The sequence below is a fragment of the Vidua chalybeata genome, chromosome Z (assembly GCF_026979565.1).
Source record: "Vidua chalybeata isolate OUT-0048 chromosome Z, bVidCha1 merged haplotype, whole genome shotgun sequence".
Taxonomy (NCBI): Eukaryota; Metazoa; Chordata; class Aves; order Passeriformes; family Viduidae; genus Vidua; species Vidua chalybeata.
In genome coordinates, this window is record NC_071570.1 from 20,798,384 (window position 1) to 20,820,312 (window position 21,929).

The following is a 21,929-nucleotide window of genomic DNA, read 5'->3' on the forward strand; positions in this document are numbered from 1 at the left end:
GCTTATGTAATTGTAAAAGTGGATTAGTTGTTAAACATACAGACTGTATAATGTAGGGTCATATCCCACACGTGTGAATGAAAGGACATAGAAAAAAGGATTTAATTTTTTTAAAGGGAAGTTCTCATCATCTTATGTACCCACCTTTTCTGTCCAAAGAATTAAGCAAAAGCTTACTGAACTCTGTAGTATTTATGGAAGCTAAAAGAATATAATGTAATTTTTATAAATAATTTGCCTTTTAATCTATTTTACACTACTAAGGATAACTTGTGTATTATTTTCCCTTTTTCAGAAATCATGAATATCACATAAACATTGGAAATCTTCACTGGTGTGTTATTTCTGTGATGTCTGAGGCAGGACTTCATATTATGTCTTGTGATTTTAAAAATAAATTTTCAAACAAGGTATAATATCCATGTCCCAAATAGCATCTAGCATATGTGAAATCTTCCACCCTATACTCCTTTGAACAAAGGCTTTTGTGCCAGAATCTTGTAATTTTTTTTCTATCATCTATCAACTCATCTAATAAGAAATGTTACTTCTCCTCATAAGCTTTCCTTTAATGTCTAGCTTTTGTCTTTGTAGAGCAGTGTCATAGGTCTGAATTGAATACACTGGAATTAATTGTGACCAGAAGACCATATGTAAACATCAATGCTGAAGCTTAACTTTTTTTCTAACACTGTCAACTATATATTGGCATCTGGCTTTTGCAATTTGTTTTCTGAGAAAATGTAAATGTTTCAGGCCTGCTAGCAGGGAATTTCAGCATACATCATAGAAGAGAGAAGAAGTAATGCTCAGTGCTCTATTAGTTAGTGGCTAACAGAAGTAGCAGACAGCCCAAAGTGTCATGCTTATCTGTTGCTTTCATTCAGGAGCCAAAGTGGTATTTCCTTCTGTTCCCAACTGATAACAAGTGCAAAATACAGGCAAAAATAACTTTGTGCCAACTGCATCCCTATTGAAAAAAAAAAAAAAAGAAAAACCAACTCCTGGGCTGATTGTTAAGATGTTGAAAGTGTTCATAGGTTTGCTGACACTGAAATGTGTAAAAGTGGAACTAAGGGAAGGGGAAACTGAGTTCTGGGAAAAAAAGAGAAGAGAAGCCAAGAAAAAAACAGGAAAAGATTAAGTAGATTGAAAGAAATAAATTTTAATTTAAAATTTAGCAAGGAAAATACATTCTGACAGAAAGTAGCTTTTGCTTCACTGGAATTGAAAATGTGTACCCAATTTGTTTCCCTACAGCAGCTGACGTGTGGGAGAAAAATCTCAGGATTCTGCTGCACAAGTTTGTTTCCCAATTTCAAGTTAGGAGTAAGAAAAGAGAAGAGGTTTTTACCTCTTAACCTCTGGTGATGATTCAGTGATTAGTTAATTATAGGTCTCCTGCGCTCCTCTGCCTTGGAGAATTCCAGACTAGAGGTGTTGTTTTCAAGATGTAACTTGTGATGACATATACAGCAAAGTGAATTTATCTTTGAAGTACTTTGGAGAGATTTCATTCTCAGTTGCACATAATACTCATTTACCCTTGCAGTCTAAATGTATCAAGAAGATATGGTTATAATTCCTCTGTACTTTTCTTTTGGAATTATTGTTGGTTTCTGACAAAGTCTTCAAACACTTTTGGAATACTGCCTGTGAATAATGTTTTGAAATTCAAAAATATTATAGGAGTTGTAACAAAAGCCCTTTTCCAGTTCTGTACTGATAGTTATTTGTGGTCAAATCTGTAAGCATTTTCAATTAAATTTCTCTGAACAGAGGATTTATGTATAAACAACTTCCACTAAAGCTTGTACTGAAGGAGCAACTACAAAAGGGTTTCTAAGAAAATGACTTTACTAATGATGTGAGTCTGGAGCTGCAAAGTGTTTCTGGAATAATGCTTCTGGAATAGACTTTTTATTTCTTGGAATTATGTATATGTCTAAGATTAGGAATTTGTTTCTTTATATTAGAATTAGAACATAGTAAAAGGAGCTTTCAGCTGTTAGGAAATCACATATTAATTTTATAAAATTATTTCAATTGTTTTGAATTAATTAATTCTTTAAGCAATTAGACAACAGGAAAAGTGTTACCGATTTTTTTTTTAAGTCAGAGCATAGTTATTTTTCTCATGAAATAAAGATGTACAATTTGCTTTCAATAAAATAACATTAATTCATAACATAATGTCAGGATGTGACAAGGTCTAGTTCTCCTAAATGTTTACACTCTAAATGAAAGGCCATAAATTTGTCAGATGTGCAGCGCCTCTCCAACCAATATTTATATACAGCATTGAATAACTAGCTATTTACTATTAATCCATCTTCTTGTAGAGTCTTTTTATAACCCATCATTTCCTCATAAGCTGTATATCCTTTAGAGGAAGAAATGTTGATGGAGAAAGATCTGAAATTTTCTAAGCCACCTGTGATTTTCTGAACACTGCTATTCTGTCCATATTGCTACCATTGTATGAAAGCTCACTATTAAATTGTTTTAAGTCAGTGAGTTTCTGAAAAATTTGTTGGCTGTAGAAATTTATTCATTGTGTTGCAATACAGCTGAGAGCTGTAATATGTTTGGTTTTCTTTTGGTTGGAAGGACAGAAATATCATATGGTCACAAGACAACAAAATTACTGAATATTTTACATGTTCTAGGTGTAATAAATGTCTGATTTTCCCACTGTGTTCTCCCACATATTTTCATTAATATCTGTCCCTTCAGATATCTCTTTGTTGCCATGCTGCTACTGGTTGACCTTCTTCTTCCTGCAAATAGCTTTCATGAAAAGTGATAGTATAATTTTTTTTCCCCAGGAATTTAAGTTAAACTGATTGGGCTATGATTTTCAGAACTTTCTTTCCCCCATCTTCTTGTAGATTGATATTCATAACATATCATATCATATTATATCATATTATATCATATTATATCATATTATATCACATCACATTATATTACATTACATTACATTACATTACATTACATTACATTACATTACATTACATTACATTACATTACATTGCATTACATTACATTACATTACATTACATTATTAGTTGCTCTTTCAGTCAGTTAGGACTTCTCATCTTCATTTCCTTCCAAAGGTGACAGAGAGCAGCTTAAAATTGAGATACCTTTTCTTTAACCTTTTCTTTTATAAATAATTTTGTCATAAATTTGAAGTCTACAGTTCCTAATAAGAAGAAACGGAAAAAAGAAATGGTACTTCAAGATCAAAATAAAACTGAAACTTTGTTATTTAGATACCCACATTAAACTACTTTGCTCTGAAACACTTCTATTTGCTACTGCTGAATTTACTGACTAATTTCTTCAGCATCAACAATTTGAAATGCATACATATATGAATAAATATATATGTGAATAAATATAATTAAATAAATTACTAATATAATTATTATAATTAATATAATATATATATTAATATAATTATTTATAATTAAATAAATAACTAAATAAATTATTATTTAGAACACTTATTTATATGTATACTGTATCACATGATCAAGGAGAAATTCAAAGAGTGAAACTGTCAATGCTTCTATCCTTTGTGTAACTGTTTTGATGACCCCCCTAATGAGACAGGATAAGATAATATAATAAATATAATAAATATAATAAATGTCTTATTGCACTTGGAAGACAGGGAAGAAAAATAGTAACTGACACTGTATTTCATTCCAGGTGGGAGTAAAAAGCAACTATTTTCCTCAGCATTTACAATGCAGTTAAGAATTTGACTGACAGAATGTTGGCACCAGCTGTGGTAGAACTGATCAGCCTCAACTCCAAGTAAGTGATGTCACACATTTGGAGATTCATTTCAGACTAAATTTACAAAGCCTGCTCTCAGAAAGTAATGATAAATTATTATAAAACATAAATATAAACATGAAATGGGGGAAATATTCAATGATTAACAAAATGTAGACAAAATATAGTCTGTTGATATAGAAGAAAAACTGGTGGAAAAAAAAACTAAGTAAGAATATTTGGGTGCTAACTAAATTAACCTTACTTCCCACTGCATTTCTCATGGGAGACAATTGTGGGTGAAGGACAGAGTAAGAAGCATTGGTGGTCCAAAAATTATCTCTGAGGGAGGTCTACATGTTATCCTTCACATGGTGAAGGTGACAGCAGTGCTCCAGTCATGCACACAGGAATTATGCACACACATTAAAGTGTACCTCTCATCCTTCTAGCCTTAGATTTCTAACATTCATGGACACCAGTATCTCAGTGCTACTTAGAGTTTTGCTTTCTTTCCTAATAGAAGTTGAAAAATTCCTATTTTATTATAGCTAGTAGGGAATTGTGGAGAAGATAAAAGGCAGGATGGTTTTCAGTTTGTCGGATCTGCTTTTTACTGACAATATAATTTCTCAGTGAAAATCTATTTTCCTCTTTGAAAACTGCTAAGAAACCTGGATGATACCAGCCTAGGAAAAGAAGAAAAGGGTGAACAATAGAAAGGGAAGAAGAAAGAAATATGTGGTAAAAGCAGAGTATTAATGCAATATGTTCATTTATCAGAGAGAAATAAAAGATACACTACTGTAAAATTGCTGAATGTCTGAAAATGTGTTGGTGTCACTGCAAGACAAACAACTAGCTCACATTATTGGAATACTTGAAAGTTTGAAAACTGCTCAAAGCGTATATATTTAGAGCTATTTGCATAGACATAGTCTAAAAGAGAAGCTAAGTTCTTTTCATTGTCAGAATTTGTCTTGGGTCATCAATTGCTTTACTGATTATTAGAAATACTGACAAACTTGAATGTATATTTGTATTCTTGGTCCACTGCTAGCCAAACCTAGGTAGGTTATCACTTATATACAGTATTTGCTACATTAAAGAATAGAAATAGGACTCTTGACAGGTTTTCAAATGTATTGAATAAAGTGAGTTAATATTTGTTAGTAACTACTGAAAAAGACAAATCCTAGCAAGAACTTACACTAAAAAACCCTGAGACTTTGAGAATGTGAGTTCTTTGTAATTATCTAATTAATGACAAGATGAAGCAACTAATGAGCAACACCCCATATGATTTAGATATATCTTTGCCAAAAGTCACTCTTGAATAGGATATATACTTACAGAGGGGAAAGATCTCAGGCTAGAGTATATTCACCTTGTGACCATTGCTTAGGTATCCTGGAGACTGCTAGATATACCTATATATATAAATATATTAAATATACATAATTTTTCTAGTTGTCAACTTATAAATTTCTTGTAAAAACATTTCAGTTCTTGTGAATGGAGCAGATAGGGTTTTTTAAAAATATATGTTAAAAGTGAAATATTGTAAACAAATAATTTTCTTCTGTTTTCTGGCACAAATCAGTCATTAGTGGTTTAACAAGTAAGAATATTTTTAAAAGTTATTTACTCAATATTTCAATATTCTAAGGTCAGACAAAGAAATCAAAAGTTTATGCAGTTTATGCAAAGAAATCAAAAGTTTATGTTCTCAAGCAGCAAAAATATTTTACTTCTTAGACACATCTATAATAAGCAGAAGCAATGTGGAAGTATAATGGATGTTATCTATTTCTTCAATCATATGCAAGGTGAAATTAGCACCAGTACTTCTGTATCAATACACAAAACTTTACTGAATATTTCATCCATTCTATTTGCAACCTGATCCTAAAATTCTGTGTCTCACAAACTCAAAATATTTCTCATGTGTGAGAAAAATTTATGGAACTATCATAGTTAATACACAAAGTGATGAATAAAAGCAAACCTCAACACTCTGATGAGGAATTTGTATGGTATACACATCTCTTTGAGGTCATAGTTATTTATTTTATTTAATTGTTATTTTAAATTGAAATTAATAATTTAGAACTATCACAATAATCATGTATGACAGATAAGTAGCATCTTATATTTTAACACCTGCTATATGAACTGTAGAACAGAGGTGGCTCTAGATCAAAGATTCATTATTTAACAAGTTTGGTCAAATCCATGTCTGTGCAAATCATACCTATCCAATGTGATAGCCTTGATGAGAAGACAGTAGAGAGGCAAAGATGCCTGCACTTGATTACCCTGACTTCATGAAGCCCTTTGATGCAGCTTTCATAGTACCTTTATTACCAGGTAGGTGATGACATGAACCAGATAAGCAACCTACAGTGTGACAGTGGCCTGGACTGCTAGTCTTACTGTTGTGATCCATAATAAAAAGTCCAGCTAGTGACCAGAAAGCTCTACTTTCTGTCTAGGATAAATACGAAGACTAATAATGTTTAATGTTCTTCATTAATAGCCTGAATAGTGGTGCAGATTTCACTCTCATCATGCTTGCAGAAGATCCAAAATGTTCATGAAGAGATAAACATAGTAGGAGTTTGGGCTTCTGCAGAGACAAATGAACTGACTGGAACCCCATGAGAATGGATGTGAAGTGCTGCATCTTGGAAGCAAGAGTATAGGCTGATGCTGACCAGCTGGGAAGCTGCTCTGCAGTAATGGCTCTGGGACATCTCGAGCCACTAGGCTGTTCCCAAGGCAGCAGTAGACTCAGAAAAATCAGTCTCATACCCTGGTCTGCATTAGCAAGGATGATGCCAGCAGATACGGGAAAGTGACTTTGCACTGCTGGTCATACTGTGAGTTCACATCTGGCAGGCTTTGCATACCAGAGTATGAGACAGGCATTGATATAATGGAGTTAGACTTGACCTTTGTGGTATGGGGATGGAAACTAATTGCAAGTAAGCCTGTGAGATGTTGAGATAGCTCTCTACCATAACATATGGACCTCTTTTTATTTTAGATGCCAAGATAACCTTCTTGAGGCAAAGTATGAAGAATAAGTGAAAATATCAGAAATTCAGGCTTAAATGTGGACATGATTCCTATTGTAGTAGACCACAGCTAAGAGCATCCCGGGTTCATTTTTTACATTGGTATATATATTCAGTATGTACGATTCAAATTGTTCCCAAATATTAACTGGCATGTGGTAAAAAAAATTCCGAATGAATAGAGTGTGATGAGAATGTGACTAAACTTTTTAAGATATTTATATACTCTGGAACACAAAAAAAAGTCAGATGAAAAATGAGTTTATTAAGTTATATATTTCACAAGTACTTCTAGTGAGCAAAGTACAAGAGCTAAAGCGAGAGACTACTTTTGAATAAAAATATAATATGTGTATATTAGTCTATTTAGCTAAACACTTACAATATGAGTGACAAAAAATACAACCCAGAAAAATGAAGGATATAGAGCTTAAAACTATTGCTGTTCAAGTTACAGCAGTTTAAAATACCCTGACACCAGAATACTCAGTCTCTTTCTAGGCCATCTTTGTCCCAGTGATAGAGTAAAAGGCAAGGAAAAGAAATAGTGTTGTATTCATTCTACATTTGGGAACAAGGTCACAGCAAAGTGAACATTTGGCATTAGGAGTCTGCTATTGGGCCAAAAATGGAACCTGTTTATCTTGACCCTTGTTCCCAGGGTTTCAGACTTCGTCTCTATGAAGGTTAACACTTTGCATCTGGATAACATCAGGATCAAATTTTCATAAGCTTTTAGTACCCTCACTGGGTGAGGTCTTCTAGTCTTTCCACAGAGAGAGCACTTAACTGATTATCAACTGATAGTCCCTGATTTTAATATATGCTGAAGGTCAAGGTTAACATTTAGCAGCTTTCCTGTGTGATGACAAAATTTGACAAGGTCTAATTGGTTGTGATTTGTCTTTTCATCTTGTAATCTCTTATTATTGTTCCATTTATATATGTGAAGATAACAGAATTTAGAGACATATTGAACTGACATTTCCCTTAGACACAGGAAAAAAAGAAACTGTTTATGTACTGATGACATTTTGGTGGATTGATTCAAGTCATAAATAAGGGCAAGAAAAAAGCTTAGCTTCTCTCTTCCTCTTTTTTAGTGCTTTGAATAGGCAGGTAGTTAGTAGGGGTAACAGTTCTTACCAATTTTGTAGCTGTTGTTTACATGGTATTGTCTGAAGGGTAAGAAGCTTTGTTTACTATTTGTTCATCAATAACAAGTTTAAAAGTTACATATAGACAAAAGAAGAAACCACTTTGCTTTAAACATGATGAGAATTCTGTCTGCAGTTCTTAAACTAAGACCTGTTAATATATTAAAATTAAGGCTAGAGAGCATTTTACATAAGTTTAAAAGCATCTTCTGAAAGTAGAATGTTTATGTAAATAACATATTCTTAAAAGTCTTTGAAACAAGAATATCTACAAAGATAGAATTTTAAGTACTTTTGCATATTAATAAGTGCAGAATTTGCTGATGGTTAATGTACTGTATGTGCAATACACATAAAAAACCACTCAACAACTGAAGCAATCCAAGAGCAGACCAAACAGAGATGGCACGTGAATATAATAATATTAATATCATTGCATGTAGAATCCTGACATCTTCTATTTTCATAATTCCTGTGGAGTGAAACTACTCTTCTTTTTATGCAAATGTGAAATTCAGGTGAGAAAAAGCAATTAATTTCCCCAGTGTATTATAGGAAATACATGCAAGTCCAGGGAGGTAGATACTTTTCCAGATCCTACATTAGGATCTTGGAAATGAAGCTGCCCTTTATGCAGGTCTGTCAGTGATATAGAAAACAAGTAGCCCATTTTCACTTTCACAAACAAATAATTGTATTTTTAAAGGGCAACAATTTTTGGAAACAATTTATAGCATTCAGAATATTGCTATTTTTTGTCATATTGTGCAAACTGGTGTTAAAAGAAAGCTGTCATGCATCTCTATTTCATATGATACACACATCTTATCATATGAATTTTTATCTATCTTTTAAGTCAGGTAATATACTTGACTGAGTTTTGGGATGGGGTGTGCTTGTTTATGTCTGATATGAATTTGGGCAGATACTATCTGTTTAGCTAGGTCATCTCAGTAGTGCTTTGTGCAGACATTCAAGCTGACTATTTTCTGCAAAGTTATTTGCCTTGAGTTGAACATAAAGTTGCAGCTAAAACAGATCAGTCATGTCCTAGGTGAAGCTTGGATAAAATATGTCCATTTTATGTCCATTATTTTTTTTAAAGTATACAGCTTTTCTCAAGATAAACTATTGCTTCTTTCACTAGATATCAGAGTAGTTATTGACAAGACCATAGTTTACTTCAATTTCTAGCAAAGATTGCCACATTTTGCAAGGTGATTTGTCTCTGAAAATATCTTTGTACATATTCCCTATAAAAACTTCTTAGAAGTTTTTGTCTGCATGGAGGATATCCCAATATCACACGGCTCCTACATGTGATTATGTAGTCTTTTTGCCTATATGCTAAGATGACTAAATCTTATTAAGTGTGAAAATATATCACTTTACTATGTAAAAAATAATGTTTTATTAGTATAATTGAAATACTGAAAGTCTAAATAAAATACTATTGCCAGTTCAGATGTTATTATTATGCATAAGGAATGAAACTAAGTTTACTGATGACTCCAAACTGAGAGGTGCTGTTGACTCTTGAGCAACAAGAACATTTGCAGAGGGATCTGGGTAAGTTGGGTCCCACAATTTAAAAGGATTTTAAGATCTTTGAATATATCCAGAGGAGGGCAACAAAGCTCATGAAAAAGCTGGAAAACATGTCCTGTGAAGAACGGCTAAGGACTTTGGGCTTGTCCAGTTTGTAGGAAAAGAGGCTCAAAGGTGACCTAATTTCTCTCTGCAGATTCCTGAGGAGCAGTGGAGATGAAGGTGCTGATTCTTTTCTCTGGGATCCAGTGATAAGACAAGTGGGGATGGTTCCAAACTGTGACAGGGGAAGAATTTCAGACTGGGATGAATTTCAGACTGGACATTAGGAAGAAATTTTTTACCTAGAGGGTGGTCAAAGCCTGGAAAGTAGTTGTGGTTGATGTTGTGTCAGTATTTAGAGGTGTTTGGACAACGCCCTTAGCAACAGGCTTAAACTTTGGATCAGCCTTGAGATGGCTGACCAGGTGGAGTACATGTTTGTAGACCCCTTCCAACTAAAGTATTTTATTCTGTTCTATTCTGCTCTAAAGAAGAAACAAAAGATATATTACTTGAGGATATCTCTCCATAATCATCATAGAAATATAAAATTAGAAGGGGGCCAGATTAGAAGGTAACCTCAAAGATCATCTGGTCCAAACTTTCTTGTCAAAAGCATGGTCTAGACAAGATTGAGTAGAACCCTGTCCATCTGAATTTTAAGTGTCCAGCACTGTGGAATGTACCACTTCCCTGGAGAGATTATTCAGAAGTCTGATTGTTTTGAAAAAACTTTCCTCTTGCATATGATCAGATTATCCTTGGAATTATCCTGGAAGTAACTTGTACCGGTTAGCCCATACCTTTTCTAAATGACTCCTTCTGAAAAGGGAGTCTCTCTTTGTAGTCACTCTTTAAATTTTCCTGGGTGGATATTGTCATGGCCCATCAATTTGCAGGGGTGAAGTTGCTGTAAAATTTACTCACCAACTCTTCCTTCAATGAAGGTGGGTTTGTGTTTATTTCAACCTAGACTTTTGCTCCCAGGGTCTAGCAGTGCTGGTGCAAACAGGTGAATGAAGTGCTGAGAACTTCATTCAGCACTTTTGGTGACTGATTCACCTCTCCTGTTTAACAGGACGGTATTTTCCTTCTGTTTTTTCTTGTTATTGAACAGTTTCTTCTAGTTTTTGACATAGCTGGTCAATACCAGTTTTAGCCAGCATCTGCATCTCTGCACACCTTGGAAATGCTCTTGAGTTTCTCAGTGGGTCTTCACCTGTTTTGACATTTTTGACATGCTTCTCTTTTGGTTGTGATCAAACTCAAAAGCTTGTAGTTCAGCCTAGGGGATCTCTTGCTCTGCCTACTTCCCTTTAAAGGGGATTAACTGGTTTTTGCTTCCAGAAGTGCATTCTTGAAAAACTCTCAACATTCACCAGCTCCTTTTTCCTCCAGGGAAGCTTCCACAGAATATCTCCCAGCTGTTTTCTGAGCATGTTGAAGTTTGCTCTTCTAAAATTTTTGTTTTTAAAATCTTTAAAATCTTGTGTGCTCCCTTTGACCCCAAGCTTCACAATACTGCAGCTAAGGCTATGACTAACCAAGATAATTGCATAGCAGGTTTTCTTGGTTTGTGACAACAAGTCCAGGTGTGCCTCATTCCTTTTTGATACATCTAACATTTGTATGAGGAAACAGTTCTCTACCCATTCCAGGAGCTTGCTAGATTTCATGTGAGCTGCTGTATTCTTCTTCTGACAGATGCCTGGGTTCTTAAAGTGCTGCATAAGAATCAAGTTCTGTTGATCCACAGCTTGATAAGTTCTTTATAACTGTAGAGTTTCCAGTATAATCTGAACCACTTTTCTTGTAATTTACTCCCTTTGCTCCTCTACACTCCATTATGCACCCCATTTCCAAACAGCCTCTGTTTACATGCCAGCAAGATGTCTTGACTAAATCATTATGAAAACCCCATAGATGTTACATACAGACTTAACATATTTGTTATTAAATTCTATTTAAAATTAGGTTATTCACAAAAAAAAAAAAAAAAAAAAAAAAAAAAAAAAAACAAAAAAAAAAAAAAAACAACAAAAAAAAAAAAACTAAACAAAACAACTCCCTCCCACATGCACATACAAAAATAGAAAAATCCCAAAGCAATCAACTAACCAAAAACCATCAAAAAACTCAACAAACCAAAACCTCTAACTAAAACAAAACAGTGATGGGCAGGTCAGGAGAAAAGATTATATCTAAACAAGCTTAAGCACAACTTCAGGCAGCTGAAGGCTGCTGCTCACTTTGAAGACAAAGTGAGACTGATGAACTTAATTTATGGAAGTTTGCAAAATGAATATAATACCTGTGGTCTGCTACTGGCAGTAGTGAAGTTTTTATTTACTGCAGTGAGCATTGTTCAGTCTGTAAGTACTTGTCCTAGTACTGAAGACTGATATATTGTCCTTATAAGAAGAAATCATCTCTTCTATGCTGCCAGTGTTATCTGTGTGATTTGTGGATATTGCAGAACAGGACTTAGTAAAAAAAATCTATCATAAAATTTTAGCTACTCATTAAATAAGCATTATCTCTTCCCTTAATTTCTTACATGTGAGACTTAAAAATGCCAGAACTGATACAAATAGCAAAATTCACTCATTTAAAGCATTTTTAAATGTTTTACTTTGCTGACATATCCACATTTACTATGAAAGGAAATGACACCTTCCCTTATCTCTGAAAATCTCTAGTTTTTTATTAGGTGCTGTATTTTGCATATTGTCTTCTGCAACTTTTCTATAGCGTGTTTTACTCAAATTCAGAAGTAAATATTTAAACATAAAGAGTTGCTAGTTCATTTCCTCTCAATGTAGAAGCAATAACAAAAATTGTGTTGTTTTCACCTAAATATGTTGGAATAAAATGCGTACTAATTGTAGCAAAATTATTTGGATTTTCTAGAACAGAAAATATGAGGAAACATTCTTGTCTCTACATCTCATCTTCCTCCATCTCCTTTTGACTCAAACCCCAAATTAAATAGATAATAAAATCTAAAAATTACATCCTCAGAAAGCTATTAGGTTTCTTATTTCTTTCCTTTCTGATACTGATTTTTATTTTCATATGTGAATAAATGTATTAGCCATAGCAGTATAGCTGCTGACTGAATTATTTCTAAAGAAAAGTCTGGTTCCTTTACTCAGGAATTTTTGCAGTAACTTATAGGAAAGAAGTTCTGAATTAATTGTTAACATTGCAAATCAAACATACGAACAGACATTTTACAAAAACAACCCCCTCTAGATTTTATCTGTGGTCAGTCCAAACCTCACAAATCATTGTAGTGTGATAATGTATGTGCTTTTCTTGAAAATCAGTTTAAATCTAGTTTGCTGTTCCCTGTAAATTATTAGCATTCAAATAGTGTCAGTCAGATTGTCAAGCAGGCTACATGCACACAAACATATCACTGCTTATTACAGCAAAAATCATGTTTAAAACTTTACAGCTTCAAAGCATTTTAGCAATAAATATAACTCTCAATCCATCCATCTCTACAGTTTTAGTGGGGTTGTGAAAAATTCAGCAATGCTCCAAGAGGACAACTAATGCATCTGGTTTTTTTTCATCTTTTCTTTGGAGGTCCTTTCTGAAATTGGTGTGAAAATTGTTCCAGACCTGGTGTGTTTCAGTTTTCCTCATGAAACTCAGTCCTTGTAGGGCAGATCTCTTCTGTGTATACCTATTGTATCATCACTGAAAGAGCACATGCAAACTGAACTTCTAGTTTGCATTGGACCACAATAGAGTTCTTAGACAGATATACAGTTATTAATTTAGAATGCCAAATGTGGGTGCTCACATTCAGCAAAGAGAAGAATGAGGAGTGAGATTACATAATAGATTCATAGATTACATCTCCATTCATACATTTTGGCTTCACTTTCTGTAACCAGCTCTTCAGACTGAAATTACAGTTTTTTCTCTCTTCACTGCAGCTACTCTCCTCTGCTCCTCAGGGCTGCAAAGGACAGATGGCCTGGAACAACCATGCATGTGAATTCAGCTTAGACTCTATGTGCCTTTACAGCTGTAAAAAAGTACAGGTAGTGTATGTATATATGACAGGTATCTCCTGTCTGACCAGAAAGGTTGTACACCATTAGCTGGAAAGATATCAGATATTCACACAAAATAATTGATAAAATAATTAAGAAGATTTTCTGATTTTATGTAATTGTTACTTTAAATGCAATTTCCTTTTTTAGCAGAGAATATGTGGAAAAAATTATGCTTCTATTAACTATAGCTGAACATAGAAGAGATGCTGTTCTAGCTAGATGTAACTAATGAGCAGGAAATTCTTCAACTTGCATTTCCTTTGAAATGTTTAAGGTAGTCTTTGTAGAGGGCAGGAGAATCAGTGGGGACAGAACGCTGGCAATCTTCCCATCCTAATGGACAGCTGGATCATGATGGACAGATTTCCAGCCATAGTATGACATTTCTGGAGGATTTGTGTATGACAGATGGAATACCACCTGCTGACAAATTGAAGGGGCTATGTTAACATTATTGAAAATGGGAAACACTAAAACATGAGTAAATTAAGGATGTCACATCTTTTGCTCCTAATATGTAAGGAAATATCAAGATTTATAAAGAGGTGAAACACAGAGGACAACTGGCTCATTTGAAACTTACCCCAAGGTTTTGAATATGTAGAATGTAAAGGATATTGGAGGTATGTATAGATTATTAGGCTGGACAAAGATCTTTAAGGACAGATTGATCATAGCTGTTGCAGCCTGAATTGCTGCTAGTAAAGTCCAGGATAAAGAAGAAGAAAGGGCCTTTGCATGGTATCCACGGATGTTTAATTCAGCCGTGCAGTGAGATGTTCAGAGTCCCAGGCCCACACACATGGAGGGTCCTAGTTTCTCTCTCTCCAAGGGCCTGGGGTGACCCTGGTCCCAGGACAGTACAAAGATAAGGGTCAATCAGGGAATAGGGAGGGAATGACTCAGCAACACAAAACCAACACAGGAACAGGTGAAGGAGCCAGTGGGGTTTTATCAGCTTTTGAGTGAAGCTTCTTGTGTCTCTCCAACCCAGGGGATGCCCTGCAGGGTCTCCAAATAGCTGTCACTATTAAACAAAATATGGATACACCTGCTTCTGTTACCTCCATAAAAAAGTAGCTTCTTTACCACACTTGCAGTATTGTAACTATATTACTACCTTTTTTAAGACCCTTCCTGTCATGCAGGAGAATTTTTGTGCCTTTTAGTTTCAGTTGTCATGTGAATGCATCCAGTGTAGAGTAACATTCAGCAACAAATTAAATGAATCTTAACCAAACTTTAGCCATTTGATTTTTGAATATCTGTAGAGGAATTAAGTGCACTTTGAATTTACCTCTTTTGTAGTATTTAAATTATTTTTAAGTGTGTTTATACAGAAAGGCTCCATTGGAATTATTACAGAAGGCCAGCCTACACATATACTTTGATTACGCAAGGCATAGTTCTAACTAATAAGAATTTCTGCCTTTTATGTGTGATTACTCTTTTGTTTAAATAAAGGTAAAAAATTCCCTCAAACATTTCTTTAAATGAGTAAAAACAATAGGTGAGGAACTAGCAGCAGCAGGTAATTTCTAAAACTGAAGGCAGTATAAATTTTAGCCCTTATGAAAGAAAATAGAAAAAAAAAAAAAACTGAGATGTAAAAGGAATGAGGAAGACTGGCAAATAGGAAGATTGGATTTGGATTGGATACGAAGTTTACAATTTAAATTTTCTATTTTCTAGAACATAAGTGTTCTAAAATAATTCTAAGCTCCTAGAACTACATGGCAAACTACCTCATATTCTCCATTTTGTATTAAATAGGCAAAATTTGCTCACTACTGAGTAGTGCTATGCTACATTTTGCCCATATTTCCCCATAATGATTTTCACTGGAGACAGTGTTACTTGTTGCAGAACAAAGAACTTGTCAGCTCAGAAAGGATGTGCAAATTCTTTTCTTTAGTGTTTGGAAGAGTATTATATTTTTCAAGGCTCCCTGCCCACGGAAGATGGGACAAGTAGCTAACCCATTAAACAGTAAAAAGGACTACTTTGTTTTAAGAACAAAGTCCTGCCTGTTTCAGGATTTTAAGGGCTGTAGCTGTAAACAATTTCTTGTTTCCCATTGCTCAAAGTAATGGTAATAATCTTTCTTTGCTCTACACTTTTTTCCTGGTAAATTTGTACTAAAAATAGAAATCTGTTTCAGAAGGCATTGAAGCGAATCTCAAGATTGCAGTATCACTTGTAGTGCAAAGATCATAAAAGCTCTGTTTTTTTTTACATTGTTTACTTATTTTTCTGTTGCTCTAAATAATTAAGATGTGTGAAAATTATAGTCACATAAGCAATAGTTCACAAACTACTGACTAATTAATTGATTACTGCTGCTTTGAAATATGACTACCATTTCTGCTGACACTTACAAGTAAGATGACTTACGGACAACACTTTCCCAATTAACATTATAATGTATAACTTTATTTAGAAATCATATTACTATGTTAAACATACTAAATAGGCAATAGAATTCCTATCGCTAAGGCCCAGATATTTATGTTATAGAAATTCACAGTTATTTAAATATTTATAAAATGAGAATTGAGAGAAGCATTTTGAAAAGCAGTTAATAATGAAAAGACATCAAGGCAGCCATCATTATAACAGCAAAATGCTGCACAATTTCAATAACTTCCCTGGTGCAGAAGCAGGCCATCAAATTTAATTAAAAGCAGTCAAAAATAAACTGAAAAATTGAACTGCAAAAGCCTATCCTTTGCCAGCAGCTGAAGGCAAAGAGAAGGGAGAACCTTGAAAGTAGTAATGAATTGATAAGCCTTTCTGCCTGCAACTTGTAATTTGTTTTGTCAGATTTTAGGATCAGTTAAACTAGATTAATAGAACAACCACTGTCTCTCTATCTTCAATCCTATGCCCAGTCCTTTTCTTATGGATTTTGATGGTAAATGAAAGTCTGAGAGGGTCAAAAATTAAATTTCCTTGTTGGTTGATTTCTTTTATATAATTCTGTTATGTACATTAGTTAGACACAGGCAAAATAAAAACAATTTAGAGAAATAAACATTTCTTTTGAATGTTTTTTCTGGTACTTCCAGAGAGGTTTCAAATCTTTTTATACAACAAAGGTAGATATCACCTGCAAAGTTCATCTGCCACTACAGGTTTCCATGGGGAAATGAAAGATAAGGAGAATCATTTGTAATGTACAAGGACTAGCAAATTTATTGCTGCTTTTTATGCTCAGATTAATGTGGATATATTCAAACTGTACCACAAGGACAGACCAATTTACTTTAGATAATTTTATTTTTTATAAAAATAATGTTTTAATGAAGCTAAATCTTCCCTGCTGTGACCTTATTATGTTTTTCAACATCAGTGAGAAATAGATTATGTTGAATCGTAACAGAGCTCATGAAACAGCAGGAATTTGGAGGCAGAAGATCAATTATATTTTAGCGGTCAATACAGAATTAGGAGAGGCAAAAGCCAAGTAGATTCTGGAAATAAACCGATTGAAAAAAAAAGAAAGAAAAAAAAAGTAAATTACTTCCATGTCAATCAACATTACACACTACAATTTTTATAGGGATTATGAAGACACAGTAGTTTCCTAAGATGGAAATTTCCAGTCTAGTAGATATTTTAGGAGAACTGACATTATTATAAAACAAAGTAAATAGGAAGTGTTGAAAGACTGCATAAAATTCATAGCACTATGACTGATTAACAATTTACTCTTTGATAATAAATCAAAGCCTTATGAAATTAAAAGAAGTGGCCTAAGTTAAGAAATTTATTGCATGCCGTTCAATTTTCATCAGTTATCAGAATTTGAAAGGTAAATAATAATTAATTCAAAATAGGAGTTAAACTTTTCCCTCATTCTAATTTCTCTCCACCACCTGTCAAAGTTTATGCTCTTGAGTTCAGGAGTAAGCAAACTTTCAAGAAAGATTTGCTTATAATTTGCTAGATATTGAAAAAAGGTGCTCCTCAAATCACTTACTCTTGTTGAAATTTCTAGTTATTTTTGGTGATGTTATATTCAATTTTAGATACACTTTACATTAAAATAATGTTTAAAAAACCCTCCAAAGGACATGAAAGGAGAGTCCACTACCCTCACTTATGTAGAAAAACCCCTTATTTTATGCACTATGTAGGAAGACTTTCTTGGATGACATGCAAAGCAATAAGATTAATATTCATGTACAAGACTTCCTTGTACTTCTAATACGCAGAAGGACTGCATATTGTTGATGCATATTAATTATCATTCTTTAAACCTATTCTGCATGATTCACAGTGAGACAGAAAATACTTACAGGCACATGGTATTCTAAACAAGTGAGCGAAAGAATGACTTGATTTTCAAACCTTGAAGGGATGCTTTGCAATGAAGCCACGATATCCCAGTACACTGTCAGCCTGATGTGGACATATTTGAGATTGCTCTGGTGCAGGCAGGTGATAGAATAGTCAAATTCTTGGAAATAAATACAGGAAACATGATAACTTCAGTCAGTTTGAACAGCATTTATCACTTGAGTTACTCAGACTGAAGAAATATCCAGCATGATGTTAGAACGGAATCTGAAGCCAATGTGTGCCAAGGTTGGTCTGTAATATTTGCTTTCCCACTAGCCACACCTGTAAAACAAGTCACAGAGGTTATGAATGTCCCCATATATCAGCCGGCTAAATCAGGACCCTTGAATTCTAAAGAAAGAAGTAAAATGGATATGATATGTCAGCCATCTGTGTTTTCACATTTATCCTTAAAGAGGAGATCATCTTGACTTGCACTTATGGGGATAGGTGGAGAAATTCCCTTATGATATGACTCAGTGAAGCAGTTACAATTGTGTCTGTTCTATTTCTAGAAGGTTATCAAGAACTGGTTTGAGAGAAATGACTGGTGCATATATTTTTCAGATGGTTGGAAGGTACCTGTTCTTATCACAAGTCATTTATTTCCATGAACATATAGCCAGGCTGTCACACTGATATGTAGTCACATTCAACCTGGAAAACAAAAGAGAGACTCTCAAAATCCCTCACCTGTTTACAGAGTGAAATTCTAAATATAAACTTGGTATCCTTTGGCCTAGAGTGATTATGCAAATGCCTTTTCTCCTGGTGCAAGATAAGATATGAAAGGATAAAAAGGGATTACATACACCATTCTGCTGTAAACCAAAACTCTTTTTTTCGCCCAGGTGTGTTGCCAGTTCTTGAAAAACAAAAAAAATAAAAGAAAAAGAAAAGAAAAAAAAAGTTTCACCTTAGAGAAGTTTTAAAATACTTTTGAAATGAAATCTAAAGAAAACAGAAGAATACAGAGTTTGTATTAGAACAAAAATCCAGCATGGAAAATATTAATAGTGAATGCCTATGCAAAAATTGTACTTTTAAAGTGAACTTCAGTCTTGTGTATACACCTTGGTTTTGTTTCTTCAAAGAAAATATTTGACTATGGAGATTAAGTTAACAGTAGGGCAAATCAGGTTAAAGATAGTGACATTCTGCTTCTGAATAACACACCTCTTTTCATAAGTTGGAAGTCTTTTGGGTTTTATTTGTTTTTCCTCTTCCTCCTTCTCTTTATTCTTAAGTGAGAGATTTTTCTAAGCATAAATTTAAAGATGAGCTTTATCCCACAAGTCTCTGTAGTGCAAATCTGTGTCCAGAACTGCATAAAATCAATAAAATGTAAATACAACTTATAGAGAACATGTTGACTATATAATTCAGCTTTATTATCAGCAGGGTGCTGACTAATACACAATTAAATTGATTATTAGGTACTATTCTTTAATCAAAACAGCTTTTAAGTAATTTAGCAGCCAGTGCAATTTCATTCCTTCTTTGATCTTCTGCTTGATCAAGGGAACTTCTTCAGTTGTACCTCATAGTTAACTAAGTTCAAGTCAGCTTTTTCAATGTGATTTAATTAAAAGATATGACCACGTTTAAATTTTATCATATTAATGGGATTTTTGTCATAATTTTCCAGCTGAAATATTCTTTTTCACAACTACATACTGAAATGTCACAAAAAGTATTATACTCCAGTATTTCCAAATAAATTTTAAAGGTCCAGGAAAGAAACAGTCTTTTTAAAACCACTTACATGCATACTTTAAAGCTTAGTTCAGTAATGTAGCAATAAGAATGCAAACTGATAGAAATTCTTCCCCTGGTTTATCAAAGTACTAAAAATATTTGTTACTTAGGAAGAAAAAAACTGAATGTAAACAAATTTGCAAGGACAGTGGTACCTGACAGTTTTGAATGATGAGCGAATTGATTCTAAGCAGTTTTGACTTTACAAACACTAACTAATCCTTGCCTTTCCCATGATAAGAAATGTTTGATACATCAATTAACAAATAAATAAAAAATCATGTGGAGGATTTTTCCTTTCATGTTACTATTTCCTTCTGTAAATGTTGAGCTATTACCTTGCTTTATATACTGTTAAATTTCCATAATTTCAACTGAAAAGTTGAAATTTTCAACTGAAAAATTGTTCCATTTATATTGAGCTAGTGCTAAAAACTGTCATTCAACCTGTACCTTTGCATTCCAGTTTGAAGGCTACCTATATTATGATTAATTTGTACTAGCATATGCTTTTATTACCTTTGCCCACCACAGTGAAGAGACATTGCTGAGGCCTCAGGTTTTTATTTGGTCATTTGTCTTGTCCATCTCTTTATATACATTATTATTAAAGTTCATAGAAATCATCAAGTGATTTTCTTTTCTGTCTTGCAATAATCAGTGAGTCAATAATCAGTGTGCATTAGTTAATAAAAATTATTTGGTGCATGAGCAAAAAAATGTTCAGATGCACAGAACAGGATGCATTCTACCTTCTACCTAGGATATTTAAAGAGTTTTGTTTGCAACTGTATTATGGTAGGATGTTATTATCCCAGATAATAATGAAATATATACTTTGAAATATATTTTTAAAAGGACTACAAGGGGAAAAGTCACTTGTTCTGTGTAATAGTGCTGGAAAAATAAATTGCTATAGTTTTTTAACACCTTTCTGTGTAACTGAAACCTGATTGCCTCACTTTCTTTATAATCAGTAAATACAACACAGTAGTCCCAGGAAAGGCATAAAATAAATACTTGTTTGGATGTTTGCTTGTGGGTTTTTTTAATCACAACTAATTAATAAAACCATTATTGTGACTGCATACTTTTCTCAGGATAGAAATAAACAATTTCCCAATTTACAGTATTTCTAAAACACATAAATATTGATAAAAAGAACATTAATGAATATTCAGATTAACTTTCATTATGATTTTAGGTTGTATTTTTGCAGGGAAAAAATAGAAAATAACATAATTTGTTTTTATTATTTTAATAAAACATATAGCTGGCAGGAAATTTCAGCTACTATGGCTCTTCCAGGTAAATCAATGCTTTGTTAATTTATGTGTATTTTGTTGTATTGGCTAATATTTTCAGATCATTAATTTTCTCCATTTATGGAAAAGTATCAAATATTATTTGCTATGCTAGCAAATTATCTGTGATCTCACAGTAAATATTAATTTTGTATTACGTATGGAGGCTTGCTATTCTGTGTTCCCAAAGACTTTGTTCCTACTTCTAAACAATAAAGTAACTGAGGTGTTCCCAGTAGTGAGAAGAGCTGATTTTCAGTTTAGGAACAGTGGGCAAGGAGAAATTAATCTCCAGCTGTGAGCAGTAGGTTCTTGAAAGTGCTTGTTTCCAAGTTCTTTCAGATTCAGTCTGCTATGGTTCCTCAGCAGGCTTATTTGAAGTGCCTGAAGCACAGACATGATTAAAATTGACGAAAAACCCTTGACCTGCCATTTTCTCCTCTGTCTTGAAATATTCTCTTGATAAACAATGATTTTTTATCAAAATGGTTTAAATATTTTCTATTGTTACAGTTACTCAAAGTTTTCAGGCTCTTCCTTTGAAGGATTTGGTAAATCAATACTAAGTATAAGATTAACCCAGTTCAAAAACATTATAAAAATTTAAGAGCCATTAAACTGTAGATGCACTGGTAGGAGGAGAAAAACTAAGTAGAATATTAATTCTTGAATGAATCACAATGCTGTTAACAAATAACAATGAGAAAGCATAATCGGTCAGTATCTTTGTCCTCCTAAAATTCCACATCAGGGATTGCTGCATGAGGTAACTTTGAATAAGAGTTCAGGATGCAGTAGGTAAAGAACAGTGGAATACTACTTTAAATGAACAGG

General features: G+C 33.6%; 1 protein-coding gene across 1 annotated transcript in view; it reads left to right on the plus strand.

Moving 5' to 3' along the window:
• PTPRD (protein tyrosine phosphatase receptor type D) overlaps positions 1 to 21,929 on the plus strand; it is a 975,596-nt gene that overhangs the window by 62,496 nt on the left and 891,171 nt on the right. Inside the window, exon 4 of the mRNA XM_053932226.1 lies at positions 3,721 to 3,828. The gene's annotated coding sequence lies outside the window, so the exon portion shown is untranslated. The remainder of the gene's footprint in view (positions 1 to 3,720; positions 3,829 to 21,929) is intronic.